Source organism: Microtus oregoni, unplaced genomic scaffold (genome assembly GCF_018167655.1).
Source record: "Microtus oregoni isolate MIOR12 unplaced genomic scaffold, Mior012 000047F_ref0000412, whole genome shotgun sequence".
Lineage (NCBI taxonomy): Eukaryota > Metazoa > Chordata > Mammalia > Rodentia > Cricetidae > Microtus > Microtus oregoni.
The window spans coordinates 14088867-14105882 of NW_024543221.1; the positions used below are offsets into that span (position 1 = coordinate 14088867).

General features: G+C 46.7%; 1 long non-coding RNA gene across 1 annotated transcript in view; it reads left to right on the forward strand.

Moving 5' to 3' along the window:
• Positions 1–9398, forward strand: part of LOC121435829 — a 76582-nt gene extending 67184 nt beyond the window's left edge. Inside the window, exons 3-4 of the long non-coding RNA XR_005972621.1 lie at positions 4287–4567; positions 8102–9398. This is a non-coding gene — a long non-coding RNA (uncharacterized LOC121435829). The remainder of the gene's footprint in view (positions 1–4286; positions 4568–8101) is intronic.
• Positions 9399–17016: the final 7618 nt, after the last annotated feature.

The window sequence follows — 17016 nt, forward strand, 5'->3', positions numbered from 1 at the left end:
CTACTAGAGCTAGAGCTAAATGATTACCCCAGAGCAGGCTTGGGGAAGTCCCACAGTCCCCATCGGTCTGATTGGAACTTGAGCAGATCCCTAGGCCTCTGGTCTGTAGTCAGTTGTTTATCGCAGAAGGCTTAGGGTTCCCTTCCTTAGCCAAAATAAAGGGTTAGAGACATGGCCTGCCTGGCAAGGTGAATTCAACGCCCAGTGATGGCGTGGGGCCAGGCATGTGGGCACCTGCCATCTTTTTGCCTCCCTTCTTTCTTGGTCTTGAACTAATTCTTTCCCTGTTTGTCCTGCTCACTATGTGAACACCAGATGCAGAAAGATGAAGTGATTTTTTTTTACAAAATATTTTTATTTAAAAGTAACAAAAGAAAAAACCTGAATGTATTGATGATGTGCAATGTAATGTTTTGATATCTGTGCACGTTGGGAAATGGCCAAATCAGTCCTGTTAATATAATGCATCCATTCCTGTGTCAGGTACTGCCAACAGGTAAAAACATACTCTTGAGGGCTCAAGTGAGTTATTTTACCTGCAAAGAAGAAGAAGTAGAAGGAGGAGAAGGAGGAGAAGGAGGAGGAGGAGGAGGAGAAGAAGGAGGAGGAGGAAGAAAGAGGAGAAAGAAAAAGAGGAGGAGGAGGAGGAAGAGGAGGAGGGGGGAGAAAGAAGGGAAAGAAAGAAACTGAGCATCAATCAGGACTCAGACCTGGAGTGGGTGGCTTTGGAGGCAAGGGGTGCCTGACTGCATTGGGGACGAGGGGCTGTTCTTCCATCCCTGGGAAGGGGCGAATGCAGCAGATCGCAAGGGCTTGAAAGCAGAAGTGTGTTCTGGTGTTTGGACCACACAGCAGTTGCTGGTGTCTTCTGTTATTGTAGGGAATCGGGAGCAGGGCCTGTCACTTGTCATCTGTTCTTTGAACATAACCAACTTTTCTTCCATGGGCCATTTGGTGTGACTGCGAATGATGGTTCTGGCTAAATGGCACCCTCCTGATGGTGGGGTAAACACAAGTGAGCCTGGAACAGGCGCCTTGGATCCAATTTGTGTTTTCTGAGAGCCTCAAAAAGGGCCTGGGGCTGGAGCTTTGCAGCACAAAGGGGACACAGACACCCCTGCTCAGTGCCACCTGCAGTCCCTCCTGTGCCGGTCCTGGATCCCAGAATGACAGAGCACACATGCCATGTAGGCATCTGAGAATGGAATCTGAGAAGCTCACCCTCCCAGCATCCAGACAGAAGCCCAGGGTGCCCCTGAGATGCCCAATGGCTTGGCCCCAGTCCTTACTCTGTTTCTAACTCAGACGATGGAGGCTCAGAGAAGCCGTGTGGTTTATGCAGGTCATATGGCTTGAAGCGACTGAGCAGAGATGGGAATCAAGTCTCCCTGCTTCTATCCACCAAACTATCTCTCTCTGTCTCTGTCTCTGTCTCTCTCTCTCTCTCTCTCTCTCTCTCTCTCACACACACACACACACACACACAGAGAGAGAGAGAGAGAGAGAGAGAGAGAGAGAGCGCTCTATAAATACAACCTGCTGTGTGTACATGATTTCAGGACTAACTACTTTCTCTCTCTCTCTCTCTCTCTCTCTCTTTCTCTCTCTCTCTCTCTATATATATATATATGTGTGTGTGTGTGTGTGTGTGTGTGTGTGTGTGTGTGTGTGTATCTTATGAAGGAGCAGGGAAGACTAGTTTTCCCTCAACTGAAAGACATTTCAAAATGAGAAACTAAGAAACAGCTCAAGATTTTGAAAAAGCACCTCTGTCTCCTCCTTTGCCTCTGGGACACATTCCTCTCTGTATGTCAACTGAGCCATCTTGGAGCCTAAAGCGTTACCTGCTCCAAGGGTGGGGGGGGCGAGACTACACATAGTCAAGACTCTCACCGTGATGTGGGGCCAGCAGCCCTGTGTTTGACGCCTCATTTGTGTGTGTTTGCAAGAGAGAGGCAGCACCATGCTTGGGAAATCTTCCTGGTTTTCTGTTTTAATTTGCCTGTGAGGGAGGACATTTCCTGCTCTTTCAGGCTGTCCTAAGCCTTGGTTTCTGGAAGCATCTGCTGGTCAGATGCCAGGCACTTCTGAAATGGGAGTGTTTGGCCTGTCCATGACTATGAGCTACTTTTTCCATGTATTCTTGGTGACCTTCCCTGCATCCCCTTCCAGGGGTTGGTTAGTGTTGACAGAGATAATTCATGCCTTATGCACATGGATCTACCTGACCCATAGACGGCATACAGTAGCTGTCTAATAAACATCGGTAGCAATTTTTCTCTGAAGCTGTGATTGAGGGACAAGAACAAAAGATCCGGTAAACAACTCATGGTCTCACTTCCCCATGTGGACTCACAAGCCAGCTGGTGGGAAGAGGATTCATTCTTTCTGTTGTACAGATGGGAGATTGAGGTACTGAAAAGTGACATCATCAACAGACAGTGACCTAAGGAGTCAGGGCCAGAACCAGGTCTGGAACACAGACTTCCTGGATCCTGACCCAGGTTCCCTTCTGCTGCACGGCCTTCGGAAGGCTGGAAGGACCAGGAAAGTATTTGCTCCAGGGTGCGCTTCTTTGCCCTCAGAGATTTATCATCTCTCCCCTGACTGCTGACCGAAAACACACACGTTCCTGAGGATCCCTTACAGGATATCCTGTTGAGACCCCCCCCCCCTTTTTTTTGATCAGTGCTTAGCTGGCAGATGAAAATTCAGTGGGCCCCATTTGTAGGAAGTCTGATAAAATATTCTCATCTCTATTGCAAACAATTTCTCCATCTGCCACTTGGCCAAGAGGATCAGACTCAAACACTCTCAGGAGAGAGAGAATGACACTCGGCAGAGCAAGGCACAGGAAGTGGGAGCGTTTGTGTCCGGCGCTGTCTACCTGAGCCTCTGTTTGATGATTAGTTGGCTTTGGTAAGCTGCTGGGCTTTAAAAGAATCACCTAAAGAGCAGTATGTATTGATAACGACTCTGTTATTTGATAAAGCTGCAGCTTTATAAATAGAGTGTGGAAATTTGTACAAGGAGGGCCTGGCTCAGTGAGTGGAACACTAGAAGTTTTGGGTGTGGTCCTTAGCACTGCATAAACCAGGTGTGGTAGGTTCTGCCTATGATCTCAGGACCCGGGGAACGGGGAGCAGAAAGATCAGAGGTTCAAGGTCACACGAGACTGTACAGTGAGCTCAAGGGCAAACTGGACCATATAAGCCTCCATCTCAAGAAATAAATAAGAAAATAAGTAAATAAATACATTTGTAAGAGAAACAATAACAACTCAGGGCTTGATCTGGGGCGTGGATAAATGATGGAAAGAAATCATGGTTGGAGTCGCTATGAAGTCAGATCAGCTTGGGAGAAGAAGGCCCTGCACAGGCATTGCCAGAAATCCGTGCATTCAGTTAGGGAGGTGTTGCTGTTATGGAGGGATTGGGCTGAACACAACACCGAAGAGAGGTAGCTTCAGAGCCACATTGGAGAGGGGACATCTCTTCCTTTTTAGAGACATGACATGCAATGTGCTGCACCTTGGGGACCTTGGGGAGACCAGGATAAACGAGAAGCCCAACTCATGAGACTTGCATAATCCTGGCAGAGAGCAATGGAGAAAATGGAACCATTGCTCTGAATCGATCCTAATAATGTTCTACAAGAAAAGGACCAAATTTGAGCGTGTGGGGCAACCAGAACTGTGATGTGTCTGAATAGATTGTACAGCTACACACTCCCTTTCAAGAACTAGCTAGCAAATTCCTAAAGCGCTGAGCTGTGTCTACTCCATGGCTTGGCAATACGAAATTACTAAGTAATTACTCAAGGAAGTGAAAACATATGTTTACAAAATGACTTCGATGACGATGATTATAGGTGTCTCAGTCATAATCGTCAAAGAATGGAGACAGTCCTAGTTTTTGCTGGTAGGAGAACGGCTAAGCAGGTGCCTGCCTCCCTGTACCAGGGAGTGATACTCCACAAGAGAAGGGGGTGACTGTCTGATGAGAACGTCCTTGCGTAGACACATTTATGTGGGCGTCTAATGGCTTGCTTGCTGATTGAGACACACATCTCTCAGGCTGAGCTGTGCGTGTATGGCCATGTGGACACCTTGTCAGATTAGAGACCTGAAGTTCTTTTGGGTCCAGTTCTGTGTGACTTGCATGGGTGTCCCACCTGGTGTGTGCCAGCCCCTGGGGGTGCTGACCTTCCTGCAGGTTTCCAGAAGGTCTTGTCAGCTCTCTGTGTCTTTCTCTCACAGTATGTCTCTTCTCTTTCCTGATTCACAGAGGGTGATGTTTGGCAGTACTGAATATTTGTTGAAGGAACGAAGACATTAATTAATAAAGAGAAGGCCCACTTGGTAAAGGACTTGCCAGGCTTGTGTGAGATCCTGCCTTTGGATCCCCAGAATGTGCGTGAAAAGCCATGAACTAGAATGCCTTCTATAATCCCGATACTCTTACACAGAGAGAGGCTGAGACAGTAAAATCCCCAGAAGCTCTTGGGCCAGACTGCCTGTGGCACCCAGTGGGATCAACAAGAGACCTCATCTCAGACAAGGTGGAAGGTGAGAAACAGTGAAGTAATATGGGGCGGCAGGGCTGCGTCCCCCACACCCGGCCGCCCACATGGCTAGCTTATGCTCCGAAATAACAACACACAAACTGTATTCTTTTAATCACTGCTTGGCCCTTTAGCCCTAGCCCTTACTGGCTAATTCTCACATCCCAATCAACCCATCTCTAATAATCTGTGAGAACCGGTCTTATCGGGAAGATTCTAGCCTAGTCCATCCTGGGTCGGAGCTTCATGCCGGGAGCGGGGCATGGCGTCTCTCTCAGGCGTCTGCTCCTGAGAGGAAAGCTGTCGAGACTCTGACCTCACTTCCTCTTCCTCCCAGTGTTCTGTCCTGTTTTCTCCTCCCACCTATCCTCTAACCAATAAAATGGGCCAGGGCAGTGCCTTTATTAGCCAATGACCTTCCTCCATCATTTCCACTTTTTCAGTTTAAACAAAAAAAAAAAAAGGCTTTAACTTTAACATAGCAAAATTACATATAACAAAACAGTTATCAAGTAAAAGTTACAATAATCTTTATCATAACTAAGGAAAACTATAACTATAACTAACTATTCTTAACTCCATCAAAGACTCCAGAAAGATATAATATTACCTAAGTAAATAAGAACTAAGAAACTTCAAACTCTAGAAATGACAAAGACATCTCGCTGCCTGGACAGTCACCCAAAGTTCTTTTGTACCGTTGGGGCATCCATCTTCAGCCTTCAGGCCCTTGGTATCCAGCAGACATTTCCATAAAGCAGGAAAATTCAAAGTCAGTTCAGTCACTATCTGTTGTGTCCTACAGAATGTCTCGCAGACTCTTTCATGAATCAGGAACCCCGAAAGATCATCTCACCTTAGGCAAGTTCAGTAGTCCTCTCTCTGCGGGTTCTCTGTGTCCAGTTTATGCAATAGTCCAGGCAAGAGCAGTTTCTTGCCCAAATGGCTATCAAACTCCATAAGGATCCTCTTCGATGCCCATCTTCCTCTTGAAGTACATTGTTGCTGCCAGGAGCAGAGTGTCTCATTGTCATGAAAAGTCCTAAGTTATTAAAACATTTAAAATGCCATATTCTATAATCTTTGAAAGATATGAAGAATGCCTATCTAAGATATATCTATGCACATCTAGAAAATCTTAACTAACATGACTACAAACTTGACTATTATTTATGATTATCCATCAACAACCTATATTTACTAATTATACATTACATTTTAATAATGAACTACACAATCACAACACCTTAATCAATATCAGAAATACATATACATATAACAAAATTGACCTTAAATCTCTGTCAATAAAGCAAAATCTATACTAATGCAAATTATTCATACCTATAACATATCCCCCTTTAAATGTAAAAGAACATTTATAAACATTTTTTGGGAATATGGGCGCAGTTATTTCTCTCCAAACTGCTTCCTGCTGAATGGGGGCGTCGTTAATTAGGTCTTTCATGGTATAACCTGTGTGCTAGTTTCATCTCAGTTGGCAGTTGAGCGAAGCAATTTTCTGAAGATGTTCACTGCAACCCTTCAGGAGGGCGTGGTCCATCATACCAAATCAGAATAGAAGAAATGAACAGCATCTCATCCTCTGTGAAAACAAAATAAGAAACTCCTTTCCAAAGTATCATATCCTTAGATCCAAATTCATAATATCTATGTTGGATTAGTTCAGCAGTATTTATAAATAAATATCTTTTAGCAGCTGTTACTCCTTCCTCAGCATTCAAATAATTCAAAGAGAGCATAATAGCATACAGCATCAAGATTCTCTGTCTATTTTCCATCTTTGTACAGCTTTGTTTTAACCTCTATTTTGTTTATTTTTACTTTTAACTTTTTGCTTTTTGAGATAGGTTCTCTGTATCTTTGACCTGAAGTAACTCTGTAGACCAGGCTGTCTTTGAACTCTCAGAGATCAGCCTGTCTCTGCCTCCCAGGCATTAGGGATTAAAGGTGTATGCTACTACACCTTGAACTCACAGAGATCTGTTTGCCTCTGCCTTCTAGGCACTGGGATTAAAGGCGTGTGCTACCACACCTTGAAGTCACAGAGGTCAATCTCCCTCTGCCTTCCAAGTGTTAGGATTAAAGGTCTGTGCTACCACACACAACAACTCTCTTCCTTTTTTTGTTTTTTACTTTAAGAACTTCAACTTTTAGTCTGCGTATATTTTTAACACACTTTAAACCATTCAGAAATTTTCTCTGTCTTTGAATCTCTCTTTACTGTATATCTCTCTTTTTCTGACCACATGAATCTTTAATTTACCAAGCGATATCAGTAGGATTAAAGGCGTGGCTTTGCCAGCTAGATCCAGTCCATTCCTTAGCTTTCCAGCCTCATGGCAGATATACAGGCTGTAGCCATGTTTACTGCAACAACTGTATGGCATTTCAAGGTCCCTGCCAGCAAGTGAGCTACAACAGACAACACTCAAGTCCTCTCGGTAGCCGGCCCTCCTGCCTCAAACAGTCAGAGTTTGCCCTGGCAGGATGGCCCAGAAAGCCGGCATTTTTAAACGGCGCAGCTTTTTTCCTGCTACAGCTGAAAACCGAAAAGCATGCGTTCAGCTTTCCGTCAACACCATTTAAGTGTTTCGTGGCAGGAACTCTTAATGAGCTGCAGGGTTTTGCAGCTGAAGCTGAGTCAGGAAGCCTCTCTTAGAAGAGGCGCTTGCTTGCCTCTAGCAAGCAGAGTAGATCCGAGAAATTGTCACTATCAAGAAAACATGCTTTACTCTTTGCCAAGCTTTTTCAGGCTTTCTGTGGATTCAGTTGTCCACGTGGGCGTCAACTGTAGTAATATGGGGCGGCAGGGCTGCGTCCCCCACACCCGGCCGCCCACATGGCTAGCTTATGCTCCGAAATAACAACACACAAACTGTATTCTTTTAATCACTGCTTGGCCCTTTAGCCCTAGCCCTTACTGGCTAATTCTCACATCCCAATCAACCCATCTCTAATAATCTGTGAGAACCGGTCTTACCGGGAAGATTCTAGCCTAGTCCATCCTGGGTTGGAGCTTCATGCTGGGAGCGGGGCATGGCGTCTCTCTCAGGCGTCTGCTCCTGAGAGGAAAGCTGTCGAGACTCTGACCTCACTTCCTCTTCCTCCCAGTGTTCTGTCCTGTTTTCTCCTCCCACCTATCCTCTAACCAATAAAATGGGCCAGGGCAGTGCCTTTATTAGCCAATGACCTTCCTCCATCAAAACGGCACCTGAGGTTGCCCTCTGACCTCCACCATGCCCATGTAACAACATGTGTCCATCTTAAGTGACACACGTGAACACACACACACACACGGCATGCATACAGAGATTCAAAAGAGAATGAATTAGTGAATATCAAACTACAGCGTTGGTGTGAATACGAAAGTCAGCTGTCTCACTTCATAAGGATAAGTGTGACATGAGCTTACTGGAAAGACAAGGGATGCCTTTGCTGGGTTCTCTTCGGTCTGCACAGACGAAGATGCCCCAGACAATTCAATGACTGATCTTGTTTTCCGTCCTTTTCTTCTCAGAGTAAGGGCCAAGATGATGACAGCTGCCGCTGTGGCTAGGCACTGGGCCATTAAACTGTTATGCAAGAAATAGACATGGCCTATGGGAAGCAGGCGTGAGATGACCCCCGTCTCTGGTCAAGAATGACAGCAACAGTTGGGACTTCTGCAGAAAACACCAACTAAACAACACCCCCGAGTCCCCTCCAAGCCCAAGAGGCAACAGGATATAAAATGCATTAAATTAAGCTAAAGCCGCCAAGAAACCTGCCCTTGGAAGATGTGTTATTGGGAATTTTTTTAAATCAAAACTTACTAACTAATCTATCTCTCGAAAAGTAATATTTTGTGTCCAGAATGTATTTATAGAAATAAAACAGAATTAACCCAGGTCAAAAACAGCTTTGTTCTAAGAATTCTTAACACAGTGATAAAGAAAGAGGAAATTAACAATGTGTTGAAAATGGAATATAATAATTCTGAGCTAACAACTTTAATGAAGAAAGGACCAATTATGTACATTTGACTTGAGATGTTAAATATTTGTAAATTTATTTGAACTGAAACTTTATGCTTGGACTCTCAAGTTTAAAGCCCAGGAAATATGGATTTATTTGTTTATAAAGACTTCTGAGGTTAACACAGAAAGTTGAGAGATTCATGTTGTTTCTTTGTTGTTCCATCGAGTTTGTGTTTTGTTTTGTTTGTAGGAGTGTACAGTCTACTATGTGTTAGATATATCATAGTCTTGATAAAATTGAAGACAATGAGCATGTGTTATATTTTGGGGATGTGGTAAGAAAGAATTGCAGAAGGGGGAAAATTTTCCAGATATATTCCTTGTCTCTCACCAGGCCCCAACTGCCTTTCTTCTTTCTGGTGTCCTGTGTTCTCTTGTCCTCCCCAATCGTCCAACAGCTCTTTCTTCTTCTGTGGCCTCTTGTCTTGTTCTCTAGCCTGGATCTACACTCATATACTCTATACTGTTCAACTGACATGAAATTTCTGATTTTGCTATGTTCAAATGATCAAGTCAGAAAGAGAATCAGGTAGGAGAGATGGCTCAATGATTAAGAGCACTTCCTGTTCTTCCAGAGGACCTGAGTTTGGTTTACAGCTTGCATGTTGGGTGGCTCACACAAACCAGTAACTCTAGCTCCAGAAAATCCAATACCTCTAGCTTCCATGAGTGTCTCACTCACATACACACGCACACACATGTACACACTCACACATGTAATTAAAAAACACACTGATTTTTTTAAGCCAGGAACACAATTTATGGGTATGATTTAGAACAGAATTTATGCTTACTAAACTGATCTTTAGCAATAAATATCTTAATAAGAAAAGCTGTTTGGATTCTGAGTGTTCTTCACTGACAATCCTCCTGGCCTTTCTATGACAACTCAATCCTTCAGGGGGACCCTATTCGTGACAGCTGCCGATGTGGCCTGTTCTGCCACTGATTAGAGGTGACACCCGCAGGCCCTCGTGCAAATGCTGCCCAGATCTTGTCACTAAACTTCCACTAAGCTTCCTTCAGTTCTTAGCTTACGTTGAGCTGGTGTTGAGAAGTTGGTAGGTGGTGTTTCTAAGTAGGTGCAAAGTTAACAAACGTTTGGAGCAGACAAGTACTGGAGGCCCCGTGGATGCTTGTGTGTGGTGCAGAGGTGTGGGGCTTACGGCAGAACGGACTCATCCAGCCCTGTTCCTGGAGCTGTGGTGTCCTGGCAATCTTCTTGTGCCCTCTCTAGCCCTGCTATACCACAAAGATCTTCCTGCAAGTTAAAAAAGCAGGGACAGTTGCTGGGAGTTGGAGGTTCTTCTGCCTGCAGAGCTGTCTGCAAGTACTCAGTGAACTCAAGGATGCATCTTAGGTGAGTGTCACACATGTTGGGGTGGGATCTTCGGTCACACACCTGCCTTTGAGTCATCCCTGTTCTTGTAGGCAGCCCCTCCCCCACTCAAATTCTTGTAAGTAGCTGCAAGAAACTCACTGTTTCACTGACCAAGCTTGGGTAGAATGATGATGATGATGATGAAGATGATGATGATGATGATGATGAGGATGATGATGTCTGCCATTAGTGTTCTTCTTTGGTGAATGGACATTTGTTCACAAACACCATACCGTGGGGAGGCTCTGGAAACTTTAGGCAGTAGGACCTAGCCAGAGTGAATGGGTCCCTGTGCCTGAGGCCTTGAGTTTATCTTGTCCCCAGGCTCTTCTCTTCCCTGTCTGTCACGAGGTGAATAGCCTCTTCCTTCCTGTGCCACCACCACCACAATGTCCCACCTCACCATGGGAGGAGAGAGACCCAGTGAAGCTAACAGTGCTGCGGATATTTTGGTAGGGGCTAGCTGTGGAAAAGTGAAAAAAAAAATTAGCTAGTACAGCTCGCACTTCAATAGGATGGAATCTTTTAAGACTTTGAGGGTAAGGTGAGACAAATTCACTTAAAACATTCTGAAGAACTATTACCACCTGGAGATACTCTCCCAGCTTCCTGGGTTGGGGTAAGGGAAGAATGAGAAAGAGAGGCTAGGTAAGTGATGGTTAGGGTAAGTTTGGTTCCCAATGAGGACAAATCGGAAGTAACATGCAGCAACTGGGCTATTTCTCAGAGCCAGGGCACCTCTTCAGCACAACCTTGTACCATGGCACAATGGGCAAGAACAAAGCAGAACTTGGAACCAGCGGACAGATATGAGGGTTGTGTTTCTGTATGAGTAAGGAAATCACCGGGGATAACTCCCAAAGCAGAGGCTATCAAAACAAAAAAAGCCAGCATCGAAACTCACGCATATTCATTTAGGAAAGTTCCACCATCATATGTAGAGGCAGACACATCTATTGAGCATGCTCGGTTTAAGAACAGGCTTTCTCATATGTCACATGTTCACACATGGCAGACAGGAACATCTCCAGGGTAGAAAATTTAGCATCACAATGAGATTATAATGAGCAAAGGTCACCTACGAGATTTTGGCTGATTCCTTGAGTTTCTCTCTGGAGAGCCTTAAGGGAAACAAACAAAACCTTGAAGGATGATTGACAGCCATTTAAAGGGGCAGCAGCCTCCCCCCCCCCCCCCCCAGCAAGCACAGCTGCCTGTACATTCCTTCCAGCAGCTAGTGCAATGCTGGTGGGATAGAGCCCCTGGGTTCCTACCAATGTTCTTACCCAGTAGCTCAGCCGTTCTGGTATTCTGCATACTTAGCTACCCAGGTCATATCCAGCCAGGCCAAGTTCTGCTGCTTACAACTGAGAAGGTATATATTGCTTGTGGGAAGCAAGGCAGCCCCATAGCAGGCGCCTGCCACTGGCTGCCCACCAAGCACGTTCTGGGTCAGGTGTTCTACCTAGATTGTCATTCTTCTATAACCATAGGCTGGGATTGCCCTTCTCCATTGACACATGAAGAGCTGAGCTTTGAACACAGAGATCTGTCTCCTGAATCTATTCCTACCACAACCAGGCACTAAACACAGTCAGAGCTAGACCTCCTTCAAGGCTGTGTGAGGGTTTGAATGAGATGTCCCCTATAGTTCCAGGCATTGGAACACTTAGTCCCCAGTTGGTGGCAGAATTGGGGGAGTTTTAGGGGGTGCAGCCTTGCTGGAGAAAGTATGCCAGTGGGAGGGCTTTGAAATGAAAAGTTTCACACCGCATCCAGCTTGCTCTCTCTACTTCAGGCTTGTGGTGCAAGACGTGAACTCTCAGCTTCCTGTTCCTGCTGCCATGCCTGCAGCTAGCCACCTTGCCTACCCACAATGATGGGCTCTTATCCCTTAGAACCATAAGGCAAGAGAAATTCCTCTGGTCGCTTCTGGTCATGGTGTCTTCTCACAGTAACAGGAGAGCAACTAGTACCTGGCTCTGAATATGGAGTTATCTTACCCATATTTACTTAAGTGTGTGTGTGTGTGTGAGAGAGAGAGAGGGGGGGGGTGAGAAGTCTTTCTGTATATGTGTTGCTTTTATTGGTTAATGAATAAAGGAACTGCTTTGATCCTATAGCAGGGCAGAACAGAACTAGGCAGAGAAAACTAAACTGAATGCTGGGGAAAAGGCCTTCACCTGGGACAGACAAGCTGGAACCATGCCAGTAAGCCACAGCCATATAGCAATACACAGATTAATATAAATGGGTTATTAAGATGTAAGAGTTATCCAATAAGAAGCTAGAGCTAATAGGCTAGGCAGTGACTTAATTAATTAATTAGTTATTGGTTAATACAGTTTCTGTATGGTTATTTCAAGTCTGGGCAGCCGGGAATGAGCAAGCAGCTTCCTACAACATGTATGTGTGTGTCAGGGCAAGTGTATTCCACAGTGCATGCATGCATGCATGGAGGTCAGAGGAAGATCTTGGGTGTCAGTCCTTGCCATTGATTTGTTTGAGATAAAATATATTTTTGTTGTTGTTCACCTGTGTACCGACCCACAAACTTGCCAGGGATTCTGCTTTCTCGGTCTGTCATTTCAATGCAAGCTCTGGGATTACATATATGTGCTACTCTACCTGGCTTTATGTTACTTCTGGGGATTTGAACCCAAGTCCCTCACTCACAGTGTCTGTGCGTTAAGGACTTAACCCACTAAGGCATATCCTCAGTCCTGCTTACTTCACCTACAGAGTTGTGTCTACTGTGCGCCTTCACTCTCAGCACTTGCTGTCATGTGATTTTTGAACTATTTGAGACGTTCCTGGGAGCATCCTCTTTATCTACAGTGTCAGCTCTTGAGAGTTCTGACCCTCAGTCCACTCTCATGAAGGTGCACCAGGGGCCAGACGCTGACCTTGCAGGTTTGGTGTGGACTGATGTGATCTACAAAGTGTCAAGTTTAGCACCTGCTTCCAAGAGAACTGGCCAATCAGGGAGTCAAGCTGTGACTCTCTGAACCGCCTGTTCCTTGCAGACGGTTATACCTGGGTGACAGCTGTAACACTCTCCCTGGGCTGGAGGGCGTGGTACAGATTCACGTTTTGCTTTCTGTGTCTCTGAATTTCAGCTGCTTCCAAATCAATGTTGGTGCTGGAGAGATGGCTCAGCAGTTAAAAGTACTTTTTACTCTTGCAGAGGACCCAGCTTTGGTTTCTAGCACCCACATGGCAGCTCACACCTGCCTGTAGCACCCTCTTCTGGCCTCCATAGGCACTGCATGTGTGTGGCACATGTGCATGCATGGAGACAGAGCCCGTACACACAAAATGAAAATAAGTGAAACTTCAACTTGTCTATCTTACTCCTGTGTGCTCATGGACACTCGGCGAGCTTCTGAGCTCCCAGAGGACAGTGCCCAGATCTTGTCTCACAGTTTGCAACTGGTGAACATCAGAAGCAATAATTCCATATTTTGGTTGAACAACCTCACCCTGGGTCTTGTCTCTATTTATTTGGCTGTAAAGGGCTCACAAAGTTCTCAGATAATCCTTCCACTCTACGTCAGCTTTTGTTTTGTGAGACAGTTGGCCCAGGCTGGGCTGGAACTGTAGCTCCTCCGGCAAGAGGCTCCTAGGCATAGCGGTTGCAGGTGTCGCCACCACACCGGCACACTGTGTAGGGAGGACTTACGTCATTAACAGCCCAAATGATATTTCATGCTGTGTCTTTAGAGATATGGAGACTGGGGTCCTGCAATCCAGCGAAGGGGTGCTGGTGAAGCAGTCAGTCAGCTTCCCTGGGCCGCTGGCTCTGGTGGGGTGATGGTCATTGTGTTCTGCTCTTCACTGCAAGAGGGCTGGCCTAGCTGACCAAGGCCTCTGTGAGGCCATTTTCCTCCAAGGAAACCCGTGGCTATGGGTGCTCCCAATGGATCAGCGTCCATCACTGCAGAGCCCACCCACCTGCTTGGCACCCACAGTGTGTTTCATGCAGTTCAGGTTCCTGTCTTCCTTCTCTCCCATCTTCCATCGCTGTCGTGCCGACAGCTGCAGGAACACATGGAGAGGGTTTGGCAGCTGCTTGCCACAGATGCAGGTCTCTGTAATGTACCTTCCCTCCCTGGCTTGCTGCTTCTCAGTGCTTCTCTGGCTGCCTAGATGTCTTCATCACTGCCACGGGGAGGGACGCTCGAGGTGCGAGTGAGGCGTGAAGCCTCTGGGGACCGACACTGCTGAGCAGGCAGGATGGCTGCGTGTTTAAGATCCTCTCTGCCTTGCTTTTTCCCCCCACTTAGAGTCAGTTTTTTAAACTATTTTGTGTGCCTGGAAGTTTTGTACCTTTCAGGCTGTCCTGGGGAAGAGAATATCCCGGAACGTCATTCCTTCCACCCTTGTGGAGCCTGCCTCCGACCTGGCCCCATCATGGCCTGGTTCTTCCCTGCAGCTGTCTCCTGATTTAACTGGCCTCTTTGTCTCCAACATGCCTCTTCTGCTTTCCACGGTCCTACCCTGGCGATTTCCTTATAGCCAAATCTGGCAGTGTCCCTGCTTCTCTTCTAAGAAAAGTTTTATAACTCTTGTAGCTGGTGAGGATGATCCTGGAACACTTGGTGTGGTGGGAAAGCCCTCACGGCTGGACAGGACCTTCCCACTTCTGCTGCAGCCTCTCCCATAGTGAGTGATGAAATCCAGCTGTTCTAAGCCTGTCTTTGTTTTTTTTTCTGTGTGTGTGATACATGTATGCACCTGTATGTATATAGACATATGTGTGCAGGTGTATGTATGTGCAGGTGCATGTGTGTGCGCACTTGTGTGAGGGCCTGAGGTTGATGTTGGATATCTCCTTGATCGCTCTATCTGTATATTAAGGCAGTGTCTCTCATTCGAACCCATAGTTCCCCAATTCAGTTAGTTTAGCCAGCTACCCTTGGATTCCCTGTTTCCACCTCCTGAACACTGAGGTTTTTATGTGGGTCCCCACAGCCATGTGGGATCCGAATTTAGTTGTCACAGTTGTATAGCAAGCACATGACCCATGGAGCCATCTCACAGCCCTGTCAGCGTTTCCACTGTGTCCCTTCAGCCTAGAGTCTGCTGCTGTCCCCCTGCAAATTCGTATCATCTGAGTCAGACAGGGTTCTAGGCTGATGTCCCCTGCTTTGGCCTTGACCTCAATAGTCTCAGGGCTGAAGCTGCTTCTAGAGCCTTCTCAGAGAGTATCTGGGCAAAGGTGCTGACTAAAGAGCCTACTCCATAACAGGAGCTGGGCAAGGCTCAGGTCTGGTCCTTAAAGGGTTGGGTGGTCAGCCAGAGACACCAGAAAGCAGCCGGAGACACAGAAAGCAGCCGGAGACACAGAAAGCAGCCAGAGACACCAGAAAGCAGCCGGGGACACAGAAAGCAGCCGGAGACACAGAAAGCAGTGGGGACACAGAAAGCAGTGGGGACACAGGAAGCAGTGGGGACACAGAAAGCAGCCGGGGACACAGGAAGCAGTGGGGACACAGAAAGCAGCCGGGGACACAGAAAGCAGCCAGGTTTTAGAGAATCAAATCAGCATTGTGATGAGGCAGGTGCACAAAGCCCCTCCCACCACTGCCGCCTTCCTGTGTCCTTTGCAGACTCTGCGGTTTTAAACCATGTCTTCAGTCTGTCTTCCCAACAGCCTTGAGTTTCTTGAGGACCAGGATTAGTCCTTGGCGCTCACCAATCCCAGAGAGGAAGCGCAAAAGGTGACTGGCCTCAACGGCAGCCAACAGCTGTCCAAGTGGTGGTGGCCCTACCAGGGGCCATCCACTTTGGGCCAGTCACGTTTGTTTCAAGGAAGTGCCTCCATCACCTTGGGCTGAAAGATGGGTCTGTGAAATGTGGACCTCCATGCCTGCCATGCTGAGCTTCTCATAGATGTGTCTCTCTGGCTGTTCGTGTCCCTGATTGTGAGACTTGGCCTGCCCTGTCCTTTGTCGCGTCTGCTCTGATGTAGGTACGATGCTCTGGGATGTTGCTTTGGTTCATCCAGCACTTCTCTGAGAAAGACATGGACATTTAGTTAGATGATGGTTTCAAAGGCCCGACTCTCTGGGCGGTGTATTTGCATTTTAAACTAAAGTGCCTGGCATGTTATAAATTTGACTTTTCCGTTCTTCAGTTGTGACGTGAGTTTAATACTAATGCACAGTCCATCCGGCCTTGCGGTGACAGCAGTGGCCGTGTTCTCGCGGGATGAAATATGCCGCCCAGTTGATGGATCGCAGTTGGGCGCATGTCTGTGTTTGTCTGCGTTGGAGGTTCTGGTGTGGCTGTATCCATGTGTGTGTGCACATACTCATGCCTTCTATGAGTGGAGCTCAGGTAACAGTGTGTGGATTCTGTGTGTCTTTGTGAAATTATACAAAGACTCGTGTATTTCAGGGCCCCAAATGTACCTCCTAAGGGACAGCTAATCCAAATTTGCAGCGTAAACTGGGCATGGCAATTCCCACCTGCCATCCTAGCACCTCAAAGGCTGGAGCCGAAAGTTTGTAAGATGAGCTAGGCAGAGAGCCTGTTTGGGAGCAGCTCCTAGTCACCACCTCCCCCCACATCCACCATCCCCTTCTGAGAACATGGATTTCTAAATTTGCTGAAGCATTGCTAAAAATGTATTCTCTATATACTCAGACAGTTTTCCTCACACAAGAACCTTTTGCCTTGGCCTCTGACCTCGAAACCGGAATTTGGGCTCTGTCAGATGCCTTGAAAAAGACCCAACCTACTGACTGACTGAGAATTAAATGATTTTGTAGGGAGATAAAAGAGAAAGCAACACCCCATAATCAAGAAAGACCAAGATGTCACCTCCCTGCGTCTGAGTTTGCTTAGTCAAGGGCTTCTGGGGTGCTGTCTCTGTGCCCCTCTCCCTCTCTCCCTCCCTCTTTCTCTCTCCCCCTCCCTCTTTTCCTCCCTCCCCTGTCTCTGTCTCTCTCTCCCCCTCCCTCCCTTTCTTCTCCCTCTCTCCCTCTCCCTCCCTCCCCCCGTCTCTGTCCCTCTCCCTCTCCCCCTCCC